Below are 11799 nucleotides of genomic sequence, written 5' to 3'. Positions count from 1 at the left end.
TTTTCCACAGACTAAACATCTGAGAGATTTATTCTCTGAAGCCCTGGCACCAGTTGGTGGTGGAAACTTGGATCTTTCCCCCCCACTCTGTGCCACAAACCTGCAGATGCCAAATCTGGCATTTGTATCCATGACAAGTGTGCTGCCTTGCCAGCTTGTTTCACTGAAATTGGCTCCTGCTGGGAGGATCTGCTCACAAACTTGTTATGCTGGCACCTGACCATTTTTGGGTACTATCTTTAACACGGCACATCTGTTGTAGGCACACATACTCTTTAGCTGGCTCAAAGCACCACGTGATGGACTGTCCTATTTTATGGAAGTTATCCAGCCTTGACACACTCTTGGGTACACAGCTCAGCAATTCCACAGTCTTGGTTACACTTGACAACCCAGGCTGACATTAGCAATCTTGTCTCACTTCCCCCCCTTTCACGAGGAGTAATCACAGTTGCCTTCCTCATCCGTATGGCTAAAACACAAGGCTAAGTCATATGGTTGTCGAGTTTGAGACATATTGGGTCTGTTTGACAACTCCTTTTTTCAAGGCTCTCTAAATAGTGCAGAAAATTCCACTGCAATTAATTTTGAAAACGTTAAGTGTTTATTAACTGTGAAAGCTCTGAAAGGAAAGCAAAAATAAATGATTGTCAGGATTCCTTTTATTTAAGCTACTATAATTTCCTTAAAATGGAAACAAGATCAGTGGCTCTAGAAAGGCTGAGACATCCTTTAATTTCACCCTTGATTGTATCTGATTCATATTATTGGAATTTGGGAAGCTTGACCAATTTATATTCATTATTCTTTGGCAAGGGGTCTTGATGGCAAGGGTTATTGATGTTAAAATTACTACTGCTTCTTCGGCAAGACTCAGAGCATTCAGCTCTAGAGAGAGAGCAGTAAGATGCTCATGTATTTCAATCAGACTGAGGCCAAGAGAACAGATGAAGGAGACTGGGTTCTCTACTGCTGCAGAAACTTCTGACCCTGTGACAGGAGAGCAACCAGACAGCTATTTAAACTACCCTCTGTGTCTATGCTGCATCCAGATCACAGCTCCATCCAGATCTTGCCATGTAAATACATACTGAGAATTTCAGTACTTATTAATTATGTAAATTCTGAAAGGGAAGGAAAAAAAAAAAGATTGTCAGGAATCTATTAAGTGAAGCACTTAAAAAAAAAAAAAACAAAACCAAAAAAACACCCCCCAAAAACCCCAGAAGAATTCTCTTCAGTAATGTTTGAAAATTACATGCTGTTGTTTTAGAAAGGAGAGGCATTGAAGGTAGTACCATACATTTTCTATATAGATGAATATAAAGTCACGTAAGTGTTTATACACATACACACATGCTGATATCTGTGCCCACACTTCATTTACTGTGCATCTACATAATTATATGTCAGGTCACATATGCTTGTGGGTATAAATATGGGATGTTTAGATGGTGATACAACAGAGTAAATAAAAAGTTGTATCACTGCTCATGTGTGTATCACCACTTCTTTCTACCCTGCCCTATAAGCCTTTCCTCTTCTCTGCCTCCATGGATTTATTCCAGCTCTCCAAATTCTTGTGTCACTTCTTACTGTTAATTACTTATTAAGAAAAAACATCTAGCCATATGAAAATCTCTTCTCCCTTCTGTATGTGGATTTCCTCCTCTGTGCAAGCACTTGGAAAGCAAAATTGAGTCTTGAAACAGTCCTAAACACACCAAAATCTTTACAATCAATTATCCTTCAGCCCTGCAGGGGAAGAAAAGGAACAGTCACACTTTTTTTTCCAGAGGTCCTTTGCACTTGTTTCTAATCTGTGAAGAATCCAATGTATTAATTTAAAAGTTGGGCTATTTTTATGTTACAATAAGCTGTCCTTGGCCCATATGTGAGAATTCAGTTTTACTTCTGTGCTATCCACTCAAGAAATAAAAGTAATCATGACACCTGTTTCCAGTGCAAGGACATCAAAGGAAATGCCTTACAAAAATTAATCCCGATCAACTGAAGTGGAAAAAGAAACCCTTTTTCCTATTTTTTTGCTTACTTTTCCCTAAATATTCATGTGGCCTATTCAAACATCTTGATGTTAGGAGAAGTGTAAAGGAAAGTGAAGTACTGGATTATATTGCCTGAGAAATAGGTAGTGGAGTATCCACCACTGGAGGTTTTTGAGAGCAGGGTAGGTAAGTAGCTGTCAAAAGGGCTTAGATATGATTGATCTTGCATCTTGATCTCCTATTGAGGAGTAAAGCACAGGACCTCATGCAATCCCGTTCAGCTCCATCTCCTACAGATTCCATGTAGGTAAAGTGGTGGTGGAGATAGAAACATTGCATTCAATTTCCATTGCAATGTCTTGCTTTATCAGGGCTTTGTCTCTCCTGGTTTATCTAATACAGTCTGAAAAAACCCTTGAGGAAAAACATTGTGATGATACACTCTCTATCCATATGTATCAAAAAAAAATGCTTGCATGTAAGGTGTCTCTGTGTCTTAGTAAACTGTGTGCAACAGACATTATTTATACTTAGTCTTTTCTTAAAAGAAAATCAGATGAGCTACATTACGTGCAAGAACAAACAGAAATACTCTGAAACCATTGTTCAGGTAAAGTCATATAATTTTATGGAGACCATACTGAAATCAGCAGTCGTTCAGATTTAACTTGGTGAACTCTGAAATGACTTCTTCCCTTGCAAGATGTTATTGACCTGGTTGTTTTCCGATCATAGTTTGGGTCAACAGACCTGTATTCATCCCACCCAGCTTGAAATACTCAAGATCTCTGTGGCAACAAAAGCCACTTCTATAGTCAACACAGAGAAAGAGATAAGTGTATTCGTGGGATGACTTAGATCTTAGGTTGGCTGATTCTCCTGAGATAATTTTTTCTTTCTTCCCTGACTACATAATAGTCTTACAGCAGCTCAGGTACCTTAAGTCATACAGGATAAATCTGGGCCTCGATTCCTATAGGAGGAGTGAGATTCAGATCTACAGGGGACTGTCTTGATGACACTGTGAAAGTAATTCTACCTCTGCATCCATCTACACTTTGGGCAGGAAGGACCTTGCAAGATGGACCTTGCAAGAAGGACTGCCTCCAGCTGTGTGACTGTCCAGCTGTGATTTTACTATAGCAGGAAAAGGGATATTGACAGCCTTGTCTGAGGAAACAAGGCCGCAGAGTCTCTTTCCTTAATGTTCTTTATCATGGCATTCCCCACCTTTCATAGTCAGATGGCAGACTCTCCCAAACCTCACATGAAATACTTTCGTGCACAAGCTGTGACACAGCGTGGAAAGATCAAAGGCTGCTGTCTGACTGCTCATCTCTGCTACTGTTGAAAAAATTCCCAGGTGCAGAAAATATCTTTAACCCTTTCTTCAGCCTGTTTGTTAAAGTGGAAAGATTTCTCTCATTCTTACATTGCTTGAATCCAGAGATTCAGTAGATTGTGTGTGAGAAAGGTTTAGGGGAAGGGGGTTGGTAGTTATATTTCTTTTGCTTTAAAAGAAAAATGTTAGGGGAAGCAGTAAGAAACAAGAGAGTAAATAGTGAATATCAGGCCAACCAACATCAAACTTGTAAAATCCAAACGAGAATTATCGGTCTAGTTCCATATCATACCTATTTCTGCGTGTGTGTGCCTATCTTCTGATCTCTTTATTATCGGTGCATATTATTAGCACAAAAATTCCCCAGTGCAGCAACCCTACCCTATTCTACTGAGAAACAGTGGACTGTCATTCCTAGAAATCATAGAAAATTGTGCTGGGAAAGTCTTTGAAAGATCAACTGTACCATCCCCTGACGTTAGACAAGATCAGTGGCACTTAAATAATTCATCCACAGTTTTCCTACTGAGCATGGTGGATGTCGTTGCTAACATTAACGTCCACGTCAAGAATCCCAAAGGCTCTAGTGGCCTGCAGTTCTTCTTTTGCATGCCTCAGAAGCTACTTATTTTGCCTTGAATGGGATATCTTAACAGCAAAGTCTTTGTTCTGAAAAATTTGGAACCATTTTATCCTTGAGTGGAATCAGAACCAGAGCGCTATCACTTTGCAGTGCAGAGGCATCTTGTTCTGATTTTTCAGTCAGTATGACTTGACACCCCCCAACTGGAGTGCTGCATCCAGTTCTGGGGTCCCCAGTATGAGAAAAACATGGACCTGTTAGAGCGGGTCTAGAGGAGGCCACGAAAACAGTCATAGGGCTGGAACACCTCTGCTATGAAGAAAGGCTGAGAGATTGTTCAGCCTTGAGGAGAGAAGGCTCCAGGCAGACCTTATTGTGGCCTTTCAATACTTAAAGGGGGCTTGTAAGAAAGATAAAGAAAGACTTTTTATCAGTGCCTGGAGTGGCAGGACAAGGAACAACAGTTCTGAACAGAAAGAGGGTAGATTTAGATTGGACATAAGGAAGAATTTTTTTACAGAGGGTGACAAGACACTGAAACAGGTTGCCCAGAGAAGTGGTAGATGCCCCATCACTGGAAATGTTCCCAGCCAGGTTGTATGTGGCTTTGAGCAACCTGATCTAGTGAAACATCTTCCTGCCCGTGGCAGGGGGCTTGGACTAGATGACCTTTAAAGGTCCCTTCTGATCCAAACTATTCTATGATTCTATGAGTTGCATAATCCAATCTGAATAGTCTGTAGTACTAGAATTGCATTGTGAGCAGCAAAAAATCTTCCACAACTTAAGAGAAAGACCATCAGGAAATTCTGAGTTTGACATGCTAGATTTTACAAGAGGGAAGACTGAGGCTGTCTTGGAGATAATGCACTACAGTGACAATGTGAGGCTGTGAAGTCCAGGGCAGAGAATTTGTGTGACACAAGAAACCTAGATTTCCTTTCTGTCTTTACAGCTATCTTCCTGTATGACCCTGTAACAACTCATTTTCCCCTTCCTACCTGTACTTCTTCTCCCACCATTTGCTATGCATCCCTGTTGACATAATACACCCTTTCAGGCAGTTCAAATCCTCCACAGATTTTCCCTCTGCCTAGAACAATTTATGTTCTCATCTGAGGCATATAGATGTTGATATCCAGGTGTGGATTTATTACAAGGAATGAAGCGGGCTTTTAAAAGCCTTGCCTTGCTATCTTTTCTGCATACCATAGTGTTGGGTGCATGTGTCAAAGCAGCATGTTGAGAGAGGAATGTGGTGGAACTGGAGAGAAGCAGTAGCATTGCAAAACATCTGTTGGCCAATTTCAGCCAAAATTTGACAGATGGGGTACAAATTGCAAGGATGTTACAGCCTTTGAGTTTTATAAAATTAAGTGGCCAGACAGAGGAAAGACATGTCACTAGTACCCCATCTATAGAGTAGGCTCAATGTATCTCAGTCATTATCAATACCAGATAATCAATGGAAGAAAGAAAAGCTGTGAATTTTGCAATCATTCACAGTCCTGAATTAGAGCTTGCACCTTGTTGGACATGAGAATAACCAGTTAGAAACACAAACCCGTTGCTAACCTGCCTTTGCTTGTCCCACTGCATACAGAAGAACTGATTTTGTTGCATTTTTCTCATATGTCCTTGATTTATTTTATTTCTTCCTTTTTCAGAACATTTCAGTATAATTATTAGTCTTTGTTTGTCTTACAGAAGTAAATGGACCAAAGAGCTAACAGTTGAAATGGACCAGAGAAATTAATACTGTTAGTTCAAAATTGTGAGAACAAAACAGGGGAATACTGAAAAAAAGGTGAAATGATTTGTCCAGTGTCACATAGGAAAGCAGCAGCAGAGATTGGTAAAAATAAATACTTTTGAGCACAAAACCAAGATGAGGGAGATGAAATCATCCTTTCTTTCAAATGTTAGAGCAGCAGAAAACAATTACATTGACTATACGTCAGACTTTGAATTTGGGACACACAAATATTTCCAAATTCAGGAAAGAAAGGATGAAATCAGCTTCCTGATAATAAGCACGAAGAAAACAGATCTTAGGTTGGTGTCTTGAAACAGAAACCTGGGACTCTTGAATTCCAGAGCCCTACCCAATTATAACTGTGATATAGCTGTGTTTAAAGGACAGTAGCCCCCCCTTTCTAGCTATTTAAATAGATCTGCTTCTTTATCCTGTATTTGTGGATCTTGTTCTGCACTCACAAAAAGACTGCATGAGTCAACTGGTGGGAATTTTTCATTTCTGCTAAACCAGCACTTTTCTTTCTCTTTAACACTAATAACTCAGGCCCTGTGTCTCTCATTTCATAACCCAAAGGTATGGAAGCCCTACTTGCATTATGCTCCGTCAGCTGTGTTACAAAAATACTGATTTAAAGCTCTATTTTTCCCTCTTCGGCATGTTTCCAATAATGTCTGGATAAGAACTGCTACAGGTGCCCTCCCATGTTTAAATTTTCCCCTTCTCAAGAAAGTACGTGCTCCTTCGAGAGCAGATAAGCTCAAGAAAAAAAAACAACAAACCACTCAGACCTTCTGTGAGGTCACAAATGATTATGATAATAAAGAAGAAATGCTGAAGCTCTCAGTTTATGGTTATTCTGTGGGATCATAATCTGGGAAAGCAATATTTGCTTTCTCTTTCCTTGAAAAAGAGGTCATTGCTCCATCCCTCACACCTGCAGGAAGGCAGAAAAGGGATTAAAAGGAGGGGTCTCATCAGAATTGTCAGGATGAAAAGGCAGTACAAACAGCTGATTTTGCAAGTCCACTATTGTCCAATCTATCTGTGTTTTCCATGTACTCATTGGGCAAAGGGCTTTTTATTTGAGGTGTCTAGTCACATAGGAATCTACCACTGAAAAATATTAGAGAAGACAGCATTTTGGAAATGGAATGTAGGCAGCAGACAAATCTTAGTTGATCAGGTTTATGATTTATTCCTTGGGCCAGGGATATAAGCTCAGGGAAAAAAAAAGAACAAGAAGAATTAATAGGTTCACTACATGCTAATTCTTATCTGAAAGAGAAAGGGCAAATTATACCTTTCTCATATAACAGCAATGCTTTGCCAGTGATGTACCTCCCCAACATGTCGGGTTTCTGTTCCCAAACATGCTTTTCCTTTGCCCTGATGGAGATCCTCTTAGAAATGGGATTACGGGCAAGAACATTCAGTCATTAATTTGTTTCTTGAATCTCTGGCAACCCTACACAAAAAAAATTCTTGCTTGATGTTTAGAGAGAGAATCATTCCCATCAGCTACCTTGATCATCGTCCCTTCCAAGTACCCCAACATGGGTCATCTGTCTTAGGCTCACACGACTGTCTTCTTTCTCTTCACAGCTACATATCTTCCCTAGGGTAATAATCACATTATTTAATATTTATAAACAATATCAGAAAAACACTTTAATAACACTTTAGTGTCTGGAAACAACACAAAGGAGTCTGTATCACATATGTCACAAGCTCCTTGGCTGGCTGTAAAAGGTGCTGGTGGTTGATAGCCATAGCTTGAGAACTAATACGGAGATAAACAAAGTCAGTGCTGATTGCCTCTGGGCTTTTGAAGTAAGGAGCATCTGTGACTCATGGTGGAGAACAAGAAAGTACTGGAAACAAACATGGAGAATTTCAAGAGAAAGCAAAGAGAGCGGTGCTATTAAAACTACCTGGTAATGTCGGATTGTTGAACATGTCTGCTGAAAACAGTAGACGCACCGCCATTGAAAAACCTTTACACTAGCTTGGTCAAAACCATTAAGGGCATATGACAAGAGACACCCTTCCACCGACCTATGGGCATGAGGAAGTTGCCGTGCCCCATAAATATCTTCAATCTGTGTGTTCAAACACCTTGGACTAGAGCAGCTGATAGCCTAAATATTTCTGTTTTCTTACTGAGATAGTTAATTCTGTAAGTAACATTTGCCGTGAACAGAAATCCTTTGTGCATTTCACTGACTTTACTCAGATTAACCCTATCTACCACTTGCCCCTGAAGTCAATATAATGACATCTCCTGAAAATATATAGTAATTATAGAGTCTTTGATTTGACACTTTTGAGGAAAAAAAAGTAAATAAAAATAGTTTCCCTTACTACCATAGGTGCCTTTGAAACATAAATTAGAATTTCTTGTCCTAATTTGCCATTGACAAGTCTTAGAGGCAGAGTTAAGACAAAATTCTTGAGCCAGCAAACTTGCTTCTACAAGTACAAAGGAATTTAAAGAGTGGCCTCGGGAAGAAATGGATGTAGCTGTCAGTCACATGAAAGAATTTAGAAACAGAATGCAATGCTTTGTCAAATGGTGGGATTCAAATGTAACGGCATGTCGTTGACCCTGGTGCTCAGCAACACATATTTCAAATCCCTGAAGATTAATAGGGAAGATGGTTACAGCTCTCACAACAGCTGCTGGAAAGTGTTCCTATCTCACGTTTTAATTACATGTATTTATACAGTAAAAAAGTCCTAAATGCAATATAGCCTGTAGTATGCAACAATTTTGAACATTTATGAGATTCAGGCAATTAAGAGTCTAAACTTTCAAATGTTTCCAGATGGCACACTGATTAACAATTGTGTGAATTTAATATTTGTTTAAATGCGCTGCTCTGTAAAATATTTCTTAATAGTATATGAATGCATTGCAATGAATCTAGGCACAACTTTTCTTCAAGCACAACTTGCCTCATTGCCTGAAGAAGTGGAAATCTCATTAGCTGATTATATAGACCAAAAGCAGTAGCAAAGCAGTGGTAAGAGATGAAAAAGACGAAAAAAGAAGCCAAGCTATTTCTTAACTAATGAATGTTTCTCCTTTCTTTTAGGTGCAGGTCCCATGATCTTCATGCAAGCCACTTACAGCATCCGTCTCACAGTTCTTGCAAGTGAACCTACTAGTAAGGACATTTTCTTGGGGCTAAAAGCATTATGAATGTTGACATCAGTTGCATACAGTAAATTGAAAGTGAGGATCTACAGTGTAGTTTTGTTTTTTAAGAAAGCACCTAACCTTTGGTGCCTTCAATGCAGCTAAACCACTTAAATTCCTTAAATAATCTGTCCACAGCTTCTTTTGGTATTTCCAAGCCTTCCTCTTTTCTACTATTTTTTCTATTGAAAACTTGAATCAACGCAATCCCCCACCCTCCATCAAAATATTTATTTTTGGAGGTGAAACTTATTTTAGCAGAGAGAGACCTATTGATGATAGTGGCAATCATCAGCTATGCATCTAGATCTTTCAGAGATTTTTGTAGGAGTTTATGATCTAGTTAGTTCATATATTTGAATCTGATACTAGGGTCTGAAATAAAAGGAGCAGCCTGAAAATGCAATGTCAGAAGCCTTGTAAATCTTCTATTCTAAAACCTAAAAATGGAAAACCTTGAATGATCTATAATCTTTAAAAATCTGGCTTCTGCCACATTCAGGAGAAACTGTTCCCTCATTTTGTGAAATACTTGTAATACATGCAAGTCACAGAAAACAAGATTTATCTCACCTGCCATCTGAGATCTGTAAGGTAATCATCTGAGTCCAGAACTGGGTGATCCAGTAAATTCCTTTGAAATTCAATAGAGAAAAATATGTGCCTCCAAAGCCAGATTCTTTTCCCATCTTTTAGACCCTAGGAGGAGATGAACTGCCCTCTGAAAACACCTCTTGCTCTCCACTGTTTGTATAAGGAGCCTGGTCTGACTACTTTAGATGGAGGTATCTAGCTTCTAGAGACTTAAAGTATGTGAGATGAATCCCAATACTAATGGACATAGTTTACTCTGAATTTCTAAATAAATGTTTTAAATTTCAACTTTAACTCTTACAGCTCTTTCTTTTTGTGTGTCAGGGACAGCAGTGATTATAAAAAAAACCAATGGAAACATCCACATTTTGGCAGAAGTGATCCAGCTGTCGTGCCTTTCAACCTCAATAAAGCTATTTCAATATAGCTTCTTTCTGAGGTACAATTTAAACTATTAGCTATGCCTTTTCCCTTTTCCTCTGTTCCTTTTTCCTTTGGGTTACTTAAGCAGGTTGCGAAGCTGGCAACATTCACGTTGGAGCAGTTTCTGAAATTCCATATAATCTTCTGGTTCTGAAATTAAGCAAAGGAAGAATGTCATCCCTAAACCTGTAAGGAAACAGAATGAAACCTTAAAAATTAAAATAGCAAACTGAAATTGTGTGAAATGGTTTTAATAGATCCAGGAGAAACAGTGGAAACCTACCCCTAGGCACTGGTTCCAGAACACCTGTAAAGGAAATTTATGAAGTAGATTATGTGGTGTGTTGGGTGTGATTTTAAGGACTGTGTTCCTAGCTCAGAAGCAAGAACAGACAATCTCATCATTTGCTTCCACTTGGGAAAACTACACAATAGGAAAAAAAGGAAGGAAGATAAACTATGAATGACAACTAAAAGAAAGAGTACTGTGTTTTCCTTTTGTTTAATGGTGGCTTAATGGAACAGGATGGGCTTGAGAATAGCTAATTGGTTCAGAGCGCAGAGCCTGGACATTGTACTTGGCTTTGCAATTTACCTGACACCTTGGATAAACCACTTGGCTATCCTGTTTTCAACTGTCCTGACTGCTTGGGTTGCAAACACAATTGATGGAGACAAGAGATTTTTTCTTTCTATTTATTTGACCAGAGTCTTGCCAAAAGTGCAACTGGTAACGATGCCTAACATACTTGTGATGCCATTTGGTAGGCTCTGTTTGGTGGCAGAATTGCACTGTGAAAGACCAATTTATTCTCCTTGACTGGGATTCCATTGACTTAAGTGAAAGTTAAAAAAAAAAAAAAAAAAAAAGGTGAACCCCACTGGTCATTGAAACATCGTGTTAAAGTAGTATTAAATGAGGGAAGAATTTTACCTGCTCTATCATTCTTCCACAAATTGTGCATCTGCTTTCCCCTTTTATTTCTATTTTTTAAAATGTCAGTGGATACTGATTTTGTTTCTCTCATAGTTATGACAGAAGTGAGGGGTTTTTTTTTCAGCAGCACTTATGAAGACAAAATTTTAAAGCCGGTGTTAGCTTGTCCAGAGTAGTTAGTGAAGGAGGAAGGAGAGAATGAAAAAGATGCTCTTCTCACCCCCAGAAGCAGACGTAACTGGTCTGAGTTACTTGACAGTGAAAACCTGTTTCAAGCACAGCTTCCCATATAACCATCATAGCTTCATGGAGTCCTGTTAAAACACTGTGATTTTTACAAAATCATGTTAAGATAGTACTGCTGAAAGAAAAAAGAACCGCAATTATATCAATTGTTATACAGCTAGACAGTACCGCTAATCTCAGGAAAAAAAATTTACATAAAGTTATTTCCAGGAAGAAACAAACACTTTTTCAATGTAGCAATGTAATTAGCATAGGCTTCCATATCTGAATTCTAATGAATTCATTCCTATTTTTTAGAGTTTTATCACCACTTCCTTTTCCAGATCCTTCATGTGATATATTAGTCTGTTTGGATTTGATAGGCAATAAAACCAGACCAGTCAGTCTGTTAGTTCTTTTGCATTTAAGAAATAATATAAATAGCATAAAGACAGAGGGAGAAATCAATGTGTCAATTATTTATATAGAAGAAAGTCTACCTAGTAAAATGAAATTGCTTAGTTCCTAACGGGCAGAGATGAACTTTTTTGGCTGCTTATGCAGAAATGTTATAAATATTTAAATGTAAATAATAAAATCTTTACATGCATAAATAAACATGAGATTGATATTACACACACTACAGCAGCAAAATATGACAACTGCTGCTTCTTCAGGAAAATGGATATTTCCTGTGACTGAATTGAGAATAAACTGAAAGCTAATAAGAT

Source organism: Haliaeetus albicilla, chromosome 18 (assembly GCF_947461875.1).
Source record: "Haliaeetus albicilla chromosome 18, bHalAlb1.1, whole genome shotgun sequence".
In the NCBI taxonomy this organism is placed as follows: domain Eukaryota; kingdom Metazoa; phylum Chordata; class Aves; order Accipitriformes; family Accipitridae; genus Haliaeetus; species Haliaeetus albicilla.
Note: the sequence above shows the minus strand (reverse complement) of the source record.